This window comes from Pollachius pollachius (assembly GCF_949987615.1).
Source record: "Pollachius pollachius genome assembly, chromosome: 1".
NCBI lineage: Eukaryota > Metazoa > Chordata > Actinopteri > Gadiformes > Gadidae > Pollachius > Pollachius pollachius.
Window position 1 is genome coordinate 52,634,615 of NC_136934.1, and position 18,579 is coordinate 52,653,193.

The following is an 18,579-nucleotide window of genomic DNA, read 5'->3' on the forward strand; positions in this document are numbered from 1 at the left end:
TCCTATGTGACTCATCGCCCTGTTTATCAACCTGATCTTAAACCGACCGTTTATTTCATCAATCAAACATGCATTGAAATACCTAACAATACCATTATATTTGCCTGTGTTATATATTCATAAAGCTGGCAGTGTCTGACTCTAACTGGAGTATTGACTAGTTAAATCCAACTTCTGAGTTCGAATAAGCACCATAAGGTTAGAGAAACCGCAGGAGGAGCGTTATCTTGACAAAGCCCTCCTCTTTTCTCCCTCTCACGGTGACGGAGCCAGACGTCCCTCTCAGGGGCCACTTTTTAATCAACTAATTAACTGGGGTTCATCTTTTGAAATTCAAATGATATGAACGAGAGACACATGTCCGTCAGGATGTAGTCATTTGTTGACAGTCCCCTCGAAGAGCACCGATAATATTAATACATCGTTTAACGTTTGGATTTATTGTAACACTATTTACCTTATATACTTATATACCTAACCTTAATGTCTAAGTGAGCTGAGAAATAGACTAATGTCACTGACTTCAGAGGGATAACTGTCTCAGTGGTCACCGGGCAATCCGGTTTCGTTTTATGCGGTTCAGGAATATCTCCGTAAAGACGGAGTCACTGCAAAACCGCATCGAGCTGTAGAAAGGCTGTCGTAAATAGTCAAGGCGCTGGTTCTCCACAGAAAAAAGTGGAGGGCATCAAGCCTGTGCGCACACAGCCTGCACGCTGTATACAAACATTCAGTCACGAGGAGATTCAACCTTTCAAATTGAGCAGAAATACTTTTTAATGTACAGTTAGTAATTCAATTAATCAAGGGGCTTTATTTAAAGCTACAAAAATAATACAAATAAAATAATAAATAAAAAACTCAATGCAACTCTGACGTCGCCCAGCTGGTGGGGGGCTAATGACGTCATCATTTGCGTTTCAGGCGTCCACACGAATCCTAACACGAAACCGCATAGGTCCGGATAGATCTGAAACCACCTCCGAGGGTGGTTTCAGAAATGTGCGGTTTCAGGCACCGGATTCGCCGGCTCCGTCCGGACGGTCAGCCGAAACGCACAAGACTTATGCGGTTTCACAAAAGAATCGTCTCCGTGTGGACGGGGCCTAATTCAAAGGGCCCCTAGCAGAGGTACATGACAAAGGGGTTCTCCTGTAACAGGGCCATCTGTTAACTCTGCTTTTTTCCACTCTGATATCAAACACTTGGGCATGACGTTCCTTGAAACCTCAATAATTTTCTACCGTACTAACAGCCTATTCGTTGCAGAAAGGATTAGAACTCTGGAAACAGAGTAACCAATGATTGGCTGATTCAATTGATGCCCATGTCAAGACAACTGGTACAAATGTTGCCTTAGATTGGATTAACAAGATCAAGATTGTACTTGGTTCCATATGTTTTTTTCTGCCTCTGCAGTTGAGCAGGAAATAGAACAGTGATTTTACTCTGCTGCAACGACTACGGGAGGAAACCCCTGAAATGTTTCAAAAGACAATCAGGGATACAGGCCTGTGCAGATTATTTTAATGTCTTATTTAGCTCTATTGTATGCGTAAATAATTCCACCACAAATTCTGTTGACAATATGCCGAAAGGAATTCAATGAATTAAATTCAACAGAATGTCCAGAGGTATGACAAAGTACAACGATAAACATATCAGCTATGAGTGAATTTAAGTGTAATAACATGTGAGGATACCTCAGGGTTCCATCTTGGGCTCGCTGTTGTTTAGGCTTTATATGGTGATTCTGTGAAATATGAAATATTGCTAATGGCAAACTAAAATGGCCTATTGTCACATTGAAGCCAACAGAGTAAGAGAAGTTTGAATGTGTTCTGACATGTTGCTTTTCCACCGAAGTCAATGAGAAGCACATTACGCCATCTGTCCCACGCAACAGATACTCTGTACCTTGCAAAAACAGAAATTCATGATATGAGTGCAGATTGATATCTGAAACACCACTGTTATGTCTTCTTCACTAAATGGCTGTTTTTAAGTCTTGAGCTTGATAGTAAAAAGTTTAAATCATTCTATATCCCTGCAAAGCAGCAATACGTTTAAAGTTGCGTTGTTGTTTTGAATAACAATGCAGCGAACAAACAATGCTTGCAATGATCATTTATCAAAGCCCAAATCTGACCAAATGTTTGCGTTCCAGTCTCTGAAGAGAGTCTCGAGTAAGTCCAGTCTCTCGGCAAAAAGTCCTAGTCAAGTCTCTCAGCAGGGACACACACACACACAGACACACACACACACACACACACACACACACACACACACACATGCACACAACATAAGGTCATGTTTGTGGATAGCGACAAACCGTATCTACTCAGAACGATGGAGACCGCGGGGCTGTCATTGGTCAGCTAACGTCTCATTCCCGCAGCCCGTAGCGTTCCAGCGGTGAAAGCCATACTGACAACTGCCACGCAGAACTTCGAAAGGCTCAGGACTCCGTCAAAGCGTCTGCGTGGTCACGGTGTAGGATACACAGAGTACTATAACAGAACCCTAAGAGTTACATTTAAATCCAAATTGACCAGATATTTCAGCATGTGTCACACGCTGCAATATTAAGACTAAGTGTGACAGTTTCTCTCCAGAAAGTGAAAATAAAATAAAGTGATACCTCAGTTATTAAATTATTGGCTCAGTTATTACATTTTCAAAGGATTTTTTTAATACAAGGCCAATAACGTAATAACCATCCAATAACGTAATACGTTATTACATTATTGGCAATTTATTACGTTATTGGCTTTATTACATTTAAATGATTACGTTATTGCCAGTTATTGCCTTATTGGCCGTTATTACATTATTGGTTGTTACACGCCTCACCCTGACTGCTCCTGACCAGCTGGCTGTCGCTCTGCATGGCTGACACCGCCATCGGTGTGTGAATGTATGAATGTGTGTATGAATGGGTGAATGTAAGACGTAATAATTGTGAAGCGCTTTGAGTGGCCACTGGTTAGAAAAGCGCTGTAAAAGTCTGCACTTTCGGTAATGTCGGACGTTTTTGACGCTCAAATGCAGCTTATCAAGTCCTTTGGTGTTTTTCTCTTCCCACGTTCATTGTCGGAGTGCAACACTTATCTGAGCACTGGGGACTGGCTCGTCTGTGAGGGCCCCTCGGGCCCCTGACTCTGAACGATCGATGTGCGTCTGACACAATGAAAGCATTTTTGAAGCCTCTTCTGAAGGGGCTAAGAAAATAGGCGGCCGCTTACACAATAGAAATAAAAAAAACACTAATTGTAAACTTCAGAATAATGTTGCTCATTCAATGCGCGTAATCGCTGTTATCGATTCTTGCTTTTAGAAAACTGAATTGAATATGAAATCTGCAGCCTGCGAGCAAAGGATTTGGGTGGAGGACGTGAGTGGGAGGGAGGGAGGAGGGAGGGAGGGAGGAGAGAGAGAGGAGAGAGGGAGGGAGGAGAGAGGGAGGAGAGAGGGAGGAGAGAGGGAGGGAGAGGGAGGAGAGAGAGAGGGAGGAGAGAGGGAGAGGGAGGGAGGAGAGAGGGAGGAGAGAGGGAGGGAGGAGAGAGGGAGGAGAGAGGGAGGAGAGAGGGAGGGCGGGGTGAGGGAGAGGGAGGAGAGAGAGAGGGAGGAGAGAGGGAGAGGGAGGAGAGAGAGAGGGAGGAGAGAGGGAGGAGAGAGGGAGGAGAGAGGAGAGAGGGAGGAGGGAGAGAGAGAAAAGGAGGAGAGAGGGAGGAGAGAGGGAGGGCGGAGTAAGGGAGAGGGAGGAGAGAGAGAGGGAGGAGAGAGGGAGGAGAGAGGGAGGAGAGAGGAGAGAGGGAGGAGAGAGGGAGGAGGGAGGAGAGGGGGAGGAGGGAGAGAGAGAGAGAGGGAGGAGAGAGGAGAGAGGGAGGAGAGAGGGAGACGGTGGAGAGAGCAGAAGTCTTTGGTTCTGGATCAGACGGGGACATGAGTGAGGGACAGGGTGTCCACGTGCTTCTGGAGACGCCAGCAGGTGTCATTAGAACGTGAATTATTGATCTACTGCTCAGAGTCTCCTCCATCTCTCTCTGCCTCTGTGTTGACCGTCGCTCTCTCTCTCTCTCTCTCTCTCTCTCTCTGCCTCTGTGTTGACCGTCTCTCTCTCTCTCTGTCTCTCTCTCTCTCTCTGCCTCTGTGTTGACCGTCTCTCTCTCTCTCTGTCTCTCTCTCTCTCTCTCTGTCTCTCTCTCTCTCTCTCTCTCTCTCTCTGCCTCTGTGTTGTCCGTCTCTCTCTCTCTCTCTCTCTCTCTCTCTCTCTGCCTCTGTGTTGTCCGTCTCTCTCTCTCTCTCTCTCTCTCTGCCTCATGTCTTCCAGAGAGATCCCGCGGGGGTCTTCAGATCTCTCAACACCGGAATTATCCCTCATCACAAACCAATGCATTGAGTCAAGTCCATCCAATTTAATTGTTTATCCCTTAATCCCAGTTATTCTCAAAGGGTTTAACGGGCCAAAGAGTTATGACACCTCCTTACCCCGGCCCCCCAGAGGGCAAGGATAAACTCCCTTAATTATCAAGGATGAAATCTGGAGAAGGAACTCAGGGGCGCAATGGCCGCCGTCTGTATTACAAACATCCCAGGACCATGGTCTAATACACGCCGCGTTGAGGTCTACATAGAGGTCCAGAGCTGAACCTTCTATAGGTTCAAGAGAGGCAGTCCAGAATGTCTGCCTGATTGACAGCGAGGGTTACTATTAGATGTAAGAGGAGCGATGCATCAGCTCGTGGTTCGGTGTGGTTGTGGTTAGGGTGAATGTCTGGAAGAAGCAAGGCATCATGGGAATAACTTCCAGAAAGAGAGGCGGTGCTTTCCGGTTTATCCGACAGGAAGTCATGGAACAGGTCAACAGGATCGCTTTCCCCGCCATTCTGAACCACAGTGATCACACCATCACAGGCCTCGTGGTGGCCTCGTGTTTTCATCCGTGTTTAGCAAGTCAAAAGAGAGAACTAACAACGACTTACACTCCCTCCTGCCCTAACCCTCTTCTCCTTTATCTCCTCCTTAACTCTTCTCCTTTACTCTCCTCCTTTGCTCTCCCCCTTACTCCCTCTGCTCTTCCTCGTGCTATCACCAATCTGACGTCACCAGGCAAACACCGGCCGCATTCACAGCCTGTCACTGCTTATCTCTCTCGCCCACTCGCTCTCTTCAGGAGGACATGCAGACCCAGATAAGATCATGCTTCTGTATGAAATAATGAAACAACCTAATGTATTTTTCATGAGTCTTGTCAAGGCGAGACATCAACCTGTATCACGCTTGGTTAAAGTTTCAGTGCTTGAGTCAAAGTTTTGCTTAACCCAACAAAGAGGTGATTTATTGTGCGTCTTTTCATATGTCGGTCAGTTGTTGTCAGATGGTGTTTATAGGTGGTGTTTATTTATTTATATTGTCAAACAGACTTTATTTTGAAAAGTACACAAGAAAACACTCAATGTGACACATACACACACACACACATACACATACACACACACACACACACATACACATACATATACACATACACACACACACACACACACACATACACACACACACACACACAAACACACCTGCATGTGAGGAGCTCCGTGCTCTGTCTGGTGCGTTAGTGGCTCTGACAGATTCCCAGCCTACGAAAACTTTCGTTTTAGAGAGCGCGTGGGTAAGAGTGATCCCATTTCTCCCTGTCCGCTGTGCTTACAGTCCTGCTGTCTCCGGACCGGCTACTGTCTGCTCTGATGTCTCCTGAGTACAACAGAGATGTCTCGGGCCTCAGAAACATTCATGCACCCAAACACCCTCCACACAGAGCTGGGGGGGGGGGGGTCTCAGGTCTACTGGAGGTTACAAATGATGAATGACATGGACGCGTTTCACGTTTGATCCAGTCACTTTTTCAGATACTTGGTGACGCCCAATATTATTCTAAAACACAAGGCTGAGCACCGACAGAAGGGCAGAAGGACTTGAATAATTGGGAGAAAAATGTAAAAAGGTTTTTCCGGATGTTTTGAAGGTTATAAATGAGGGGAAACATGCCAGCATCGAACGCTGTCTGCCAGAGATGGTAAAAGTCTGGAACTCGTATTGATTGAGATGTTTATTATTCAGATTCGGTTTTGCTCCGCTCTGACTGATGGCTCGGCTGTCTACGCGCCGCCGTCTCTCCTGGAGTACATCATGGCTCCGGCGTGGCTCTGGCATCCATTGCTCCGCCTTGCAGCTCTCTAATGAGCCCGCCCCTTGTCTCCGCCCGGCTCTGCTTAGCAACGCGCTGTAATCTGAAGGCCCGCCAGGCGAGGAGCGGAATACCGACAGACCCTCGCCGAGGCAACGTGTTCGACATTCACCGCTCGAGGCCCAGGTCCTTATCACAGACTACCTGCAGACATTCGTATTCTGAAGCACGGGGACGGGAATGTGTGAGGGTTCATCCAGGCGTCGCTGTTCCGCCCGGGGCGCCCAGATGAGGGGTTTAGAGAATCTGAAGGTAGGAGTTTTTCTTAGGAGACAGAGCATGAAGCCGGTGTCGTTAGCGGTGTGGTGATGTCACCACGGTGTGGACCAATAGACAGAGAGATAAACGAGCTACAAAGTAGAGATGATGTAGAAACTCGAGTCAACTAAATGTTGTTCAGGCTGCTCTTTAGAGAATGTGCTTCCACCTTCAATGAGCTTTCATGCCTTCCTTGTAGCGAATGTTAGCGTTTCACTAACATCCGTTCACTGAACTAAGTCAGCAGATACATCATCTCATTTAATCTAACCTTCTTCTCGACGGCTGATTAAATAGTGTTGAATCAGGAGGCATGTTGCCAAAGCTGGAGAACTTGAGATGTTTTGCCCTTTACTTCAAGAGGAGTGGAGAGGAAGCGACCTTACAGACGCTGATTTGAACAAGGTCTCAGATGGGGCGTCGGTGAGGGGAGATAGCAGAAACCTCGTTCCTTTATCTCTCTGTTAATTAGTCTGTGAAGAAAAGAAGGGAAATAATCATTTGGTTCCAGCTGATGTGTCTTGCATGGACCCAGTATCAAATGACCCAATCACACAGCCCCTGTTATTGCTCTGTGTATCCTTATCTGTCTGCTTATTGGACGACCTATGACTGCGTCTTCAGGACTTAGATGTAGAGATGTGACCTTCCACAAGAGTTTATTTCCAATATCCGCTGAATACAAAAAGTTACTTTCTACGCCCTGGTATCATGAGTTCAGGATTTGTGACATCACAAGTAGATTGAACTGGCACAGAGTACGGGCATTTCAAAGTAACTCTTTACATTACTGTGATACCTACTGAGACAATGAAAGCCCTTCTGCAATTAAAAAATCAAACTTTAAAGACGCGTATTTTTAATATATCCACTTCAAACCAGCGGATATTCCTACTGTCTGTTCTGCCGTATGTGACAATTCTCCAGCGTCTAGACTTTCATCCATCTTTCAGAGCTTCCTTTGACATTCCTTCAGACGATGAAGAGTGCGTTCTCCGGCTCATGGTCACATGTGTATTTATAGGTGGTGACCAGCCTCGTGTTCTTAAGGTCCTCCTGATCTCCACCAAGGTGAGAGAACGTTACAGCTCAGAGAACGTTAGTCATGAACCAACGAAGCACAGCAGGAGTTCCAAGACCACCTTATTGTACAAACCCTGGGAGGAGGGTTGTATCGTCAACCCAGGAACACTGATCCTATTACCGCTCCCCCAGTGAGGAATGAAGCTGATTATCTGGTAGAACGTTAATATGCTAATCTATCTGATGTTAATAGATCCCTTAACTAAGGATCACAGCCCGGTCTCCAGCTCTCCTTGTTGTCCTGCTGCTGATACCACCGCTGCCTCACCGAGGGACGAGGTCTAACGGCAACCCTCAGCACAGCAAATATCACTATTAATGTCATTGATAGGTATAATGATAACAATTTATAGCATCATTTAATAATATAAAAAGCCTTTGAAACATTATGGTTGCATATTTCGCAGAGCCCAGATTATTGCAGCAAAGCAATGGTAACACTCTACATTAAAGGTAAAATAATGAACTATTAACAACTACTAATTAATTAATCAGTAGTGCCATAATACTCATTAACAAGCAAATAACAAATGGTCTAGTTGTCCTTTACTAAAGGGGTTCATGTTCAATAATGGTGTTCCTGATAAGAAAGGGAATGCTGTTCATGTATTCATTATTTAACGGGCTAGGGTAAAGGGCTCATCCTAACACTAACCCCCTAACCCTATGCTCATGCTTTACAATAATTATTATAACTGCATTAGCTAATGTTAATCAACAGTTAATAGATTATACCTACTGTTAATTAACTGTTAGTTTATTGATACTTAATGATGGATTCAGTGTTGTTAATTTGGTTTGTTAATGGACCTGGTTCTAAAGTGTTAAGCGACCCGGCGGTCTCTCTGTGGGAGCAGACAGGAGTCTCCTTCCATCTCTCATGGCTAAACGCCCCCAACCCAACGGCCTGCTACCCACCAGATGTTGGGGTCGGGACTCATGTCCACTTCGTCCTGTTCTGGGTTTTATTTAATGCGTTTATTCAAAAAACGTTTTTTTAGTTTTAAATAAGAAATATCCACACTAAAGGCTGAAGAATGAGAACAAGCAGCTGTAATTAGAGAGAGGAGTGAAGAGAGAGAGGAGTGAAGAGAGAGAGGAGTGAAGAGAGAGAGGAGTGAAGAGAGAGAGGAGTGAAGATAGAGAGGAGTGAAGATAGAGAGGAGTGAAGACAGAGAGGAGTGAAGAGAGAGAGGAGTGAAGAGAGAGAGGAGTGAAGAGAGAGAGGAGTGAAGAGAGAGAGGAGTGAAGAGAGAGAGGAGTGAAGACAGAGAGGAGTGAAGACAGAGAGGAGTGAAGACAGAGGAGTGAAGACAGAGGAGTGAAGACAGAGAGGAGTGAAGAGAGAGAGGAGTGAAGACAGAGGAGTGTTTAGAGGAGCTCTACGGTGGAGCTGTCGAGGTCTCCAAGGCGTCTCTTTCTGAGCGTGGGGCCGGCTCCTGTTGGTCCCCCCCTCCTCCCCTGTCAGCTAGGACACCTTCAGCAGAATCTCTGTGTTGACGGCCTCTCCTCAGAGGGTGATGATCCTTGGATCTGGATCCTGCTCTGTGTGGAAGGCCTCTCCTCAGAGGGTGATGATCCTTGGATCTGGATCCTGCTCTGTGTGGAAGGCCTCTCCTCAGAGGGTGATGATGAGCTGAGAGGACGGGGTCCAGGGCGTCTCAAGCGGAGCGGCGTCTGGATGCTGAAGCGAGAGCAGAGCGGGGCGGGGGGGGGGGGGGAAGGATGGACCGCGCTGCGTACAGAGATCAGTCAGACTCATCCCCCTGGAACAGAGTTATCACTCTGCAGAGAGGAGTGCACAGTAAGACTCACTCCCTGGAACAGAACCATCACGTCATCAGAGAGGAGTGCGCACTCGGACTCACTCCCTGGGACAGAGTTATCACTCTTCAGAAACACCCAGAGTGAGAGGAGTGCGCAGTCCCTGGGTTGATGTTGTTGCTGTTGTTGTTGTTAAGAGAGAGGGACATGCGAGAGAGGGAAGAAGAGGGAGAGTGGAGGAGAGAGGGGTGGATGAAGAGATAGTTGGAGGAGACGTGGAGAGAGATGATTCCTCCTAAGTGTGGGACACTTATAAGCCATTTTATTGAGCTGTTTTTAAACGTCTCAGACGTTCTTCCTGAGGAGAGCCGTCTCCGAGCCCTGGAAGAGTGCCAAGGAAATAAAGAATTATGAAAGAATAACAACAGAATCTTTTTATTGCTGTGTGAGTCATGTGGAAGCCCGTCTCCCCGAATGTCAGGTTCCCGGTATGAATCACACGGTAAGCAAGGGTTAAGCCACAGTCGGCATTTATTCAACAAGAATCAATAGTCGGTATCCTCGTTCCAGGGTCTCCGTGAGCCTCTAGTCCGCTGGCGTGGGGCGTAATCCCTCCGTGTCACTCCGTTCCCTTCTCCCGTTCTCGTGCTCCTTTTAAGTTGGCTCCTGGTCCTTTCCCTCCCTCCGGCCAGGTGTCCCCTATCACGCTGATTGGGGGGAGAGACGTGGTGCTCTCTGTCGTCGGCTGGGGGGTGGCGATGGTATACCCCGTCTACTACAGATCCTCGGACCCGCCCGGTCCGAGGGTCAGCGGGCGGGATGCCACAGTCACATTGATGTCTGTAAACAGACAGGACAAATGACGTCTGCTCAGGAGCAAATGTGCTCTATCAGGGGCGGTTGCTGGTTCCATTCTCGTCCCATCCATTTGAACTCCCTTGTAATGCATTACATTTTATGGTTGTCCATTTCATTTTATCGTTTTTAATTTTATGACATCTAGAGCCTCGAGGGAGCTGTAGCCATCGTTTGTTGGAGGGCTATGGGTCTCTCGGTCGGACCGGACGCCAACGCCCCGGGCTGCTCCCTGCTCCTCACTCCTCCTCCCTGCTCCTCCCTGCTCCTCTCTCCTCCTCACTCCTCCTCCCTGCTCCTCCCTGCTCCTCTCTCCTCCTCTGTGCTCTTCTTTCCTCCTGCCTGCTCCTCTTTGCTCCTCTCTGCCCATCTCTCTTCCTCTCTCCTCCTCTGTACTCCTCTTGCATTAACTTTCAGGGCGTTCAGCAGATCCAAAGCGACCTACAAAGTACATTTGTCAGAAAAGAGTCAGGAACATTTGGTGCTGACTTCTCCCTCTCCCATGTTGAGGGTGTTCCTCCTCATGGGAGAACCCCCCCCCAGGGAGGAGAAGCCCCCAGATAGAAGATCCCCCCCCCCCCCAAGAGAGGAGAGCCCCCCAGATAGGAGAAGCCCCCAGAGATGAGCTCCTGTGCGGTGCAGAGGGGGGTTAATGGGTCGTGTCCGTACGGTGGATCCAGCTCCATAAAGCCTGGGAGTTATGAGCGGGAACATTGGTGCTGGTGTACGGCCGTCCACCGCCGGAGGAGATCTATGGAGCAGGAGGCGCGCCGCTCACTGGATAATAGAACTGATTTAGCAACTAGGATCCATCTCCTCCTTCACCCTTCCTCCGGCTCCACCAATCACAGCAGAGGACCCTGGAGAGGGTATTGATCAGCTGGATAACGTATTGATCTGCTGGAGAACGTATTGATCTGCTGGAGAACGTATTGATCAGCTGGAGAACGTATTGATCTGCTGGAGAGGGTATTGATCTGCTGGAGAACGCATTGATCTGCTGGAGAACGTATTGATCAGCTGGAGAACGTATTGATCAGCTGGAGAACGTATTGATCTGCTGGAGAGGGTATTGATCTGCTGGAGAACGCATTGATCTGCTGGAGAACGTATTGATCAGCTGGATAACGTATTGATCAGCTGGAGAGGGCATTGATCTGCTGGAGAACGTATTGATCTGCTGGAAAACGTATTGATCTCCTTGGTTGTGTATGGATTCATCTGGGCACATTCTGCAGGATAGAGGTTGGGGGGTGGGGGGGTCTGCTTCCTGTTCTAACCTGCAAACATTCTGAAATACCCAAAAGAACCGGCTGATATGAATCTCTCTCTGTCTCTCTCTCTCTCTCTCTCTCTCTCTCTCTCTCAATTGTATCAATCTCTGGCATCTCTTCCTCTTTCTCCTTCTTTCATTCAATATTTTTATATTTTTTTCTCTATTTTTATCTCCTCCTGTTCTCATATCACTCTCTCTCTCTCTCTCTCTCTCTCTCTCTCTCTCTCTGTTATATAGTGCCTTCAGGTTGTCTCCACAGTGGTGGATGTCATGGAGGAGGAGGTGAGGGTGTCTTGCTCAGGCAGTGAAACCTGTATTGACGAGAGCAGCAAAACAAATCATTGAATAAAAACACATTAGTGGAAACAGAAAAGCTTAGAGGGTTTCATCCAAATGAATGTCTATAAAAAGAAGAGTAACAAACATTTAACATTTCATACTGATATAATATTTCTTTGCTTAAAGCTGTTAAACCTGTAATTCATGTTCTTTATTCCTCCCTGAGGAGCAGTCAAGGACATCTTGAATCAGGAATAATGTATAAACCGTTTGTATTTCAGGCCTTTTGTCCTCGTTATCGGATGGTGAACGTGCAGAAGACGTTCCCAGCGTTGTGTTGAACCAGACGGTGAACGTACAGAAGACGTTCCCAGCGTTGTGTTGAACCAGACGGTGAACGTACAGAAGACGTTCTCAGCGTTGTGTTGAACCAGATGGTGAACGTACAGAAGACGTTCCCAGCGTTGGGTTGAACCACACGGTGAACGTACAGAAGACATTCCCAGCGTTGGGTTGAACCACACGGTGAACGTACAGAAGACGTTCCCAGCGTTGTGTTGAACCACACGGTGAACGTACAGAAGACGTTCCCAGCGTTGTGTTGAACCAGACGGTGAACGTACAGAAGACGTTCCCAGCGTTGTGTTGAACCAGACGGTGAACGTGCAGAAGTCGTTCCCAGCGTTGGGTTGAACCACACGGTGAACGTGCAGAAGTCGTTCCCAGCGTTGGGTTGAACCAGACGGTGAACGTGCAGAAGACGTTCCCAGCGTTGTGTTGAACCAGACGGTGAACGTGCAGAAGACGTTCCCAGCGTTGTGTTGAACCACACGGTGAACGTGCAGAAGACGTTCCCAGCGTTGTGTTGAACCAGACGGTGAACGTGCAGAAGACGTTCCCAGCGTTGTGTTGAACCAGACGGTGAACGTACAGAAGACGTTCCCAGCGTTGTGTTGAACCACACGGTGAACGTACAGAAGACGTTCCCAGCGTTGTGTTGAACCAGACGGTGAACGTGCAGAAGACGTTCCCAGCGTTGTGTTGAACCACACGGTGAACGTACAGAAGTCGTTCCCAGCGTTGTGTTGAACCAGACGGTGAACGTACAGAAGTCGTTCCCAGCGTTGTGTTGACTGGAGGTTTTGTGGCGGGGGTGTGAGCCGTTCTCCTCTCCGCCTCGCTCCTGCCGGCGCTCCGAGCCGTCCGTCTTCATCCTGCCTCTGTGCCGGCGGTCCGGTGATTAAACGCCCCCCCGCTGGGGTCAGGGTGGGTGTTCAGGGGTCAAGGCGTTTAGGGCCGCTCACCGTGGGCAGCGCTAAGGCGGTTAGCGGAACAGTCCTCTGCGCCGCGGCTACTGCTAACGGAGACGGATGTTCCTAAAGATGGCCGCTGACAGTGACTCGGGAGAGCGGGAAAACGCCGGCGGAGTGAATCCACCGGCCGCCCCGAGATCCAATAATGACAACAAATGGAGTCTGTCTCTATCTCTCTCTCTCCCTCTCTCTCTCTCTCTCTCTCTCTCTCTCTCTCTCTCTCTCTCTGGGATGACAGGTTTACGGTTTGATTTAGCTCCAAGGTGAGGCGTGTGTCAGGAGGAGAGAGCCACTGGCTGCCTCACCCTCCCTCCCCCTCCCCCCTCCCTCCCTTCTCAGAGTGTCACCTTTTGATTGGTGGATGTGGAGCCGGCAGGGCCGCTGTTCATTCTGGCATTAGAGGCGCTCTGATGGATCCGCCTCTCATCTCTCAGAGACAGATCCAATATGGCGGCCGCGGTGGGCCGCGGTGAGGGATGGTGGCTGTCAGCCCCGGGTGAGGTCCGGTGTGGGGGGAAACTGTTCTGCCATGAAGGATCCACCGCTCAGCTGGAAGCGGCTCCACCGCCACGCTAAACCAACGCCCCGTCGGCGAGAGGGAGAGAGCGTTACCGCCACGCTAAACCAACGCCCCGACGGCGAGAGGGAGAGAGCGTTACCGCCACGCTAAACCAACGCCCCGACGGCGAGAGGGAGAGAGCGTTACCGCCACGCTAAACCAACGCCCCGACGGCGAGAGGGAGAGAGCGTTACCGCCACGCTAAACCAACGCCCCGACGGCGAGAGGGAGAGAGCGTTACCGCCACGCTAAACCAACGCCCCGACGGCGAGAGGGAGAGAGCGTTACCGCCACGCTAAACCAACGCCCCGATGGCGAGAGGGAGAGAGCGTTACCGCCACGCTAAACCAACGCCCCGATGGCGAGAGGGAGAGAGCGTTACCGCCACGCTAAACCAACGCCCCGATGGCGAGAGGGAGAGAGCGTTACCGCCACGCTAAACCAACGCCGCGTCGGCGAGAGGGAGAGAGCGTTACCGCCACGCTAAACCAACGCCCCGATGGCGAGAGGGAGAGAGCGTTACCGCCACGCTAAACCAACGCCCCGATGGCGAGAGGGAGAGAGCGTTACCGCCACGCTAAACCAACGCCCCGACGGCGAGAGGGAGAGAGCGTTACCGCCACGCTAAACCAACGCCCCGACGGCGAGAGGGAGAGAGCGTTACCGCCACGCTAAACCAACGCCCCGATGGCGAGAGGGAGAGAGCGTTACCGCCACGCTAAACCAACGCCGCGACGGCGAGAGGGAGAGAGCGTTACCGCCACGCTAAACCAACGCCCCGACGGCGAGAGGGAGAGAGCGTTACCGCCACGCTAAACCAACGCCCCGACGGCGAGAGGGAGACGCCCCGACGGCCAGAGGGAGAGAGCGTTACTGCCACGCTAAACCAACGCCCCGACGGCGAGAGGGAGAGAGCGTTACCGCCACGCTAAACCAACGCCCCGATGGCGAGAGGGAGAGAGCGTTACCGCCACGCTAAACCAACGCCCCGACGGCGCTGAGATGCCACCCATCTGATCAGAGGAAGGGAATGAAGAGAGGAGACGTTTACACATCAACAAACAGCCGCGATAATATCGTAATATAATATAATATTAATGTTGCAATAGAGTCACCGTCACAATTTCAGGTCAGGTGTAAGGGTGCTGGGAGATATGGGTGTGTGTGTGGGGGGGGAGGGGGGCGGGGCCTGGGGTAACAACCCAGTCCCACGGAAATACGTGAGACTGTCACGTCATTTAATCTATTCATTCGTGATCTGGGACACGTAATTTCAATTTATTCGTGCCAAAAAGCACAAATTTCGGCCACCCGTTTCTACTTTCGAACGGGTTGCCAACTTTTTGGGATTCTGAGAAATTGTGACATTTCAGGGATATATTTAATGCAGGTGCGCTGCTCTGTAGGAAAACCGCGACGGAAAAAAACGGAAGCTGCTTCATCTCTTCTTTTTAGAATGAGTTTGAAATTTCTGCTTTTGGCACGAAAAAATTGAAATGCGGTGTCCCAGATCATGAATGAATAGATGAAATGACGTGAGGGGACAGTGTCACGTATTTCTGTGGGACTGGGTTGTTGTGTCAGCGGTTATGGGCGTGTGTGTGGGGGGGGTACGTTTGCTGGGAGTTATGGGAGTCAAGAGGTTTGGATGATTTAGGGGATGGAGGGTGTGTGTGTGTGTGTGTGTGTGTGGGGGGGGGGGGGGGGTGTCAGGGAGTCAAGGGTATGGGTGAGTCAGGGTGGGGGGAGAAAGAGGGGAGTCGGCGGGTAGTAACGGGGGGGTACTGCGCCACAGAATGATCCAGGTCAGAAGCGCTCTGTGCTAGAGCAGCTAGCAGGCAGCTAGCAGGCAGCTAGCAGGCAGCTAGCAGGCAGCTAGCAGGCAGCTAGCACGCAGCTAGCACGCAGCTAGCACGCAGCTAGCACGCAGCTAGCCATCGGCCCCCAACGACAGCAGGAGCTGCTGCTGTTGTTTCCACGGCGGCGGCGGCGGCGGCGGCCTCATGAACAACAGAGTTGTTATTCATAGATCTGTGTTTGACTCGCTGCCCTTTGTTCAGCGGCGGCGAGTAAACGAGAACGAGCGGCGGCTAACAGATGGATTTGAATAACGTTGCCGCGGCAACGCTAACGACTTTGCGGCGGCGGTGCTCAGACATGCAGCCCATCCGGAACGCGGCGCTGGAAATCATTTCTCATTAACTGGCGAAAAGGGCACATCTCGCCTGGGGTTGGGAGGGGTGGGGGGGTCTGCTTCCTGTTCTAACCTGTGCCGGGCAGCTCTGTACTCCCTCTCTCTGTCGCTGTTACATCAGTTCCCCTTCAGCGGGGGAGGAGGTGGGAGGTGATTGGCTAGCAGGCCGTTAGCGTGGAGCTCAGCAGAGCCTCAGTTTGTTGATGATAATGAAGAGCAGCCCTTCCTCCTCCTCCTCTTCGTGCTTTAATGAGCCTTTATGGCCGTCGTCGTCACAGAATCACCAGACCTCTGATTTATCTGCGTCGTTCCCCTGCTTTAATGCGGCCGTTCGCACCGCATGAGCTCCTCTGGCAGCGGTGTGACCGGTGGACCGCGACGCAGCTCTGATGGGCTTCTAGGGCCCAGCCAGGTGCATGCTGGGAGATTATTTTATAAGAGACAGGATGTCTTCTAGCAGGTTAGCAGAAAGCAGGACAGGCATGTAGGCAGTGAGGTAGACAGACGGAAAGATCTATCCAGAGTTTGTTCCCCAGCACTCAGATCTACAGGAACAGTTTAACAGAAGGTCATGACAGATCTGTACAGGCCTATAGATCTGTACAGATGTAAACGGAAGGTAGTGACAGATCTGTACAGGTCTAAACAGAAGGCAAAGACAGATCTGTATAGGTCTATAGATCTGTATAGGTTTAAACAAGCGGTAATGACAGACCTGTACAGGTCTATAGACCTGTACAGGTAGAAACAAAAGGTAAATACAGATATGTACAGCTCTATAGTTGAACAACACGATTATAGATAAAAGGTAAAGACAGATCTGGTATACAACAAGCCAATAGTTTAACGTCTAATCCAACCACTAAACAACTTGTTTTACATAGGGGTTGATACTGGTTGATTCTGGTTGAAACAGGTTTATACTGGTCAATCAAGGGAGAGAGAGAGAAATCAATCTTCAAAGTTGTAAAGACAAACACTAGAAAGGAGTTTGTCTTCTGAAGTGTGTTTTGCAGCGTTGGATCAGAGGACATGGTGGTGTTTCACGAGAGGTGCGGAACGTTTCCACTGATGTTTGACGGATGATGTTCATGAGGGGAGAGAGACTACAGGAATATACTGTGTCCTTAGTTTCTATCCAGAGAATCAAAGCCCTGCTTTGTCTCCGGTGGGGCCTTCACAGAGGATTGCTTTAGAAAGGAATCTTTATCACAATAAAGCTCCTTCAGGTATGAAAGCTGCGGCAGAGAAAGGCCTTGGAAACACACCCAGACCTTGCTCACAAGACAATGGATTTCTTGCATATTGTGCTGAGGTTTTAAATCTGCTGCGAGTTGAGAAAGTTTCAAAGACGACCTTCATCTAAAGAGACAGGCTGAGGAGTGTGTGAGTGTCTGGTAACTCTCCGGCTCAGGGCTGTAAAGCCTCCCTCCTGACGGCAGCAAACCAGAAACAGCAGAGGCTGCGTAACACTAGTACAAGGACCCGCTGCTGGCCAAATAAATCCTCAGAAAGGCAACAAATAAAAACACAAGATGAGAAAACGACAGTGAAGAGACGCGACAAAAGGTGGCCCGTAAGAAACGAGTTCTGTCAAGTACGCAGTTCGATCCGAGGTGTCTCCCCCGCCCCCCGTCATCGTGGTTACTGTCCAGAGCATGGAGCTGTTTATCGCGCCGCCTCGTTGGCTTCATAAATCCTGATGGGGACTGATAGTCGAACCCGCTCATGGAGACTTCCGTTGGCATGGGGACGGCCAGGCGGCGTCTACTAAGGCCTTCCAACAGAGCCCACATGTCAGGTAACCCCGTTTCCTCCTCCTCTGCTCCTCCTCTGCTCCTCCTCACGTTGTTTTAGTTTTTAAGTCTCGGCCGTGCAGCACTTTGGACTTTAATTTATCCTTGCTCCACTTTCAATTGGACGCTTTGTTAAAGATAGATTGTTAAAGATAAAGGAAGACGAGGTGAACTTTATGAATCCCAGCTGGGAGACTAGTAAGGCACTTTGGAGCCCAGCCTCTGCTTAGTGGCTCCACGTTAGAGAGGACTGGGGTTGGCTTGGCAGCTCGGGGATCTCAGCGGTCCACTGCTGGGGTGCTCTGCCTGGACGGCCTCAGCCTGGTCTGGTGCTCAGCTGCACCCCGGCCGTATGCTCTGTTGTCTATCGCCTCATCTTATCCGCCTCAGCTCGCTCTGTTCGCGGGCCCGGTCCTCTATCAGGTCCTCATATCGGCGAGGAGCCACCCTGCCATGTGTTGATGACGCTGCCTTCCGGACGAGGGTCAAACCAGCTGACCCAGTGACCCACCTCCCCCCAACACGCCCTCTGGGACCCCCACCGCCCCTCTGGGACCCCCACCGCCCCTCTGGGACCCCCACCGCCCCTCTGGGACCCCCACTACCCCTCTGGGACCCCCACCGCCCCTCTGGGACCTCCACCGCCCCTCTGAGACCTCCACCGCCCCTCTGGGACCCCCACTACCCCTCTGGGACCCCCACCGCCCCTCTGGGACCTCCACCGCCCCTCTGAGACCTCCACCGCCCCTCTGGGACCTCCACCGCCCCTCTGAGACCTCCACCGCCCCTCTGGGACCCCCACCGCCCCTCTGGGACCTCCACCGCCCCTCTGAGACCTCCACCGCCCCTCTGGGACCCCCACCGCCCCTCTGGGACCCCCACCGCCCCTCTGAGACCTCCACCGCCCCTCTGAGACCTCCACCGCCCCTCTGAGACCTCCACCGCCCCTCTGGGA